The sequence below is a fragment of the Benincasa hispida genome, unplaced genomic scaffold, assembly GCF_027475165.1.
Source record: "Benincasa hispida cultivar pf3 unplaced genomic scaffold, pf3_genome.v1.1 HicScf1492, whole genome shotgun sequence".
NCBI classification, from domain to species: domain Eukaryota; kingdom Viridiplantae; phylum Streptophyta; class Magnoliopsida; order Cucurbitales; family Cucurbitaceae; genus Benincasa; species Benincasa hispida.
The window spans coordinates 20,001-22,500 of record NW_028325845.1 but is presented as its reverse complement, the minus strand read 5'-3'; the positions used below and the strand labels follow the sequence as shown (position 1 = coordinate 22,500).

Sequence of the window (2,500 nt, the reverse complement as noted above, 5' to 3'; positions counted from 1 at the left end):
CGCCATACCCACCGATGACCACCCGCCCACCCTTACACAAGCATTTGTGCAGACATGCATCACCCCTATGCTCGCCATCCCCCACAGTGTCTTATTTTTCCCTCCCTCATCCAACGCACAACATCAATCCTTTTCCCAAAGATACATGAAGGTTATGTTTGTCCATGGAGGTTAGCATGTATTAAGAAAGGAGTAGATTAGATATTGTAAAGGCCTAACTTCAAATTGGATTGATTCTTAAATCATTGGGTAAAGTGTATATTAACTAGTGAGGCTTTGTTTGCACATGGTTGAAGAAACCATGGGTCCAACCCGGTCTAATATGCTTAAGCTTTGAATATCTAGTCCATCCATGCAACACATATATTGTACACCCAAACGACAACGTATAACTAACTTTTGATGTTCACTAAAACATGTGTTCTGAAATTAACAATGATAGAATAATCATTCCAATAAAACATTACTCTTTCGCTTAAAGAGTGTTGGTACACAACACAGAGACGCCGACCTTCTATGTGCCATGACTCTACCCTTGTGCATGCCATGAAATGTAACACCCATGAAACATGAATTCTATGTTCTAATGTTAGGATTGTTTGAATCTTTTGTTGGTAACCCATAAACATAAAACAATGATGTCTACCAAATATAAGATCAATCATGTTCACACAATGCGACAACCTAAGACTTGGGACAGCCACACAACGTGTATGCACTGACACCAACCTTGTGCATGTTAGGACACACCAACCATGAATTGTGAAATCTATCTTCCCATGCTCGGATTGACTTGAAATTTTTTTTAGAAACTAAACAACATAAAAAAATGATTGTAACAAGATATCAGAATTTTTTGCCACCTCCAACCATATTATTATTATTTTTAATATTTAATAATAAAATATTCATAAAATATTATTGATTGTTTAAAAAATTATGAAACTTGTGTTGCACACTAATTTGAGTGTCCCAATCATAGTCCAATCACGTCCATGCCATGAGACACTATAAAACTTGAGTTTTTTTGAGTGAGTGACAGCTCGTCATTTGACATATGCAAGTCTGCCAGGCCAAAAATTATTCAGAATGCCCTATATGGGGGGTCGACTTGCCTGCATGGGTGGGGCGTGGGGGTACCCCTGTCGCCGTGTCCATGCTCCAAGCATAGTGTGCAACATAATACCAACATATGCTTGGGGCTTGGACGCGGTCAGAGGTCCACGTCCTTGCGTCGGACGGAGAGAAATAGCAGGATGTTGAGTTGAGCTAAAAGGATGGGCTTGTTTGGACGATGCAAAAGCACATGGTTTCTTGCATGGTCTAGATGGACTTATCCCTCGCGAGACTAGATGGCCTGCAGTCTTTCCTTTGTTTGATGGGATGGAAGGGGTCGCCTCGAAGCAAAAACTGGAATGAAATTGGAGAGTTGTGAGAGAGAGTTGTTCGATCGTGCACGACGTTGCGTGCTCGGCCTCGTTTGATGACTCTGCATCCTTGCTGTAGGGTAGGGGTGCGGATAGTCGAGTGTTGTTCGACTCAGATGGCGTACGGCGCGTGAGTGGTGATCTGGTAGTTTAGGTTGGCAGGGTCGGTGCTTGGGCATCGAACTATCAATGTCGACTCCTTTTCATTGACGTGCCCCGAAGAAGTGTTTCGAGCGGCTGAAATTGATCGGTTCTTGCATTGGTACCTCACGCGATGGAAGTGTCGCGTCTCATTAGTCCCTTTCTGTCGGCAGCCTTAGTTGGGTGCACGACAAACCCTAAAGCTCGCGTCACATTCCGCTTCAGTCTTTCCAAGGCTTGTTGCGGCCCACATCGTTGGTGCTCGCTCTCTCAGATGCGATGCATTTGGCGGCATGATATGCTCGGGAAGTCTCTCGAACGTGTTGCCTCTGCATATTGCTTGAACGAATGACACTCGTGGCCCGTGTTGATTTAGTGCCTGTTGTCGTCCTGTCGGAGGGCGGTTGGTGCTATCATATGAGCTGCAATGTCGTGTAGGAATGCTACCTGATTGATCCTTCCAGTAGTCATATGCTTGTCTCAAAGATTAAGCCATGCATGTGTAAGTATGAACTAATTCAGACTGTGAAACTGGGAATGGCTCATTAAATCAGTTATAGTTTGTTTGATGGTATATGCTACTCGGATAACCTAGTAATTTTAGAGCTAATACGTGCAACAAACCCCGACTTCTAGAAGGGATGCATTTATTAGATAAAAGGTCGACGCGGGCTCTGTCCGTTGCTCTAATGATTCATGATAACTCGACAGATCGCATGGGCATCGTGTCGGCGACGCATTATTCAAATTTCTGCCCTATCAAATTTTGATGGTAGGATAGTGGCCTACTATGGTGGTGACGAATGACGGAGAATTAGGGTTCGATTCCGGAGAGGGAGCCTTAGAAACGCCTACCACATCTAAGGAAGGCAGTAGGCGTGCAAATTACCCAATCCTGACACGGGGAGGTAGTGATAATAAATTACAATATC

The 2,500-nt window shown here is 43.9% G+C and overlaps 1 pseudogene; it reads left to right on the top strand.

Moving 5' to 3' along the window:
* Positions 1-2,012: 2,012 nt before the first annotated feature.
* The window catches only part of LOC150031075 (18S ribosomal RNA), a 1,736-nt pseudogene continuing 1,248 nt past the window's right edge, over positions 2,013-2,500 (top strand).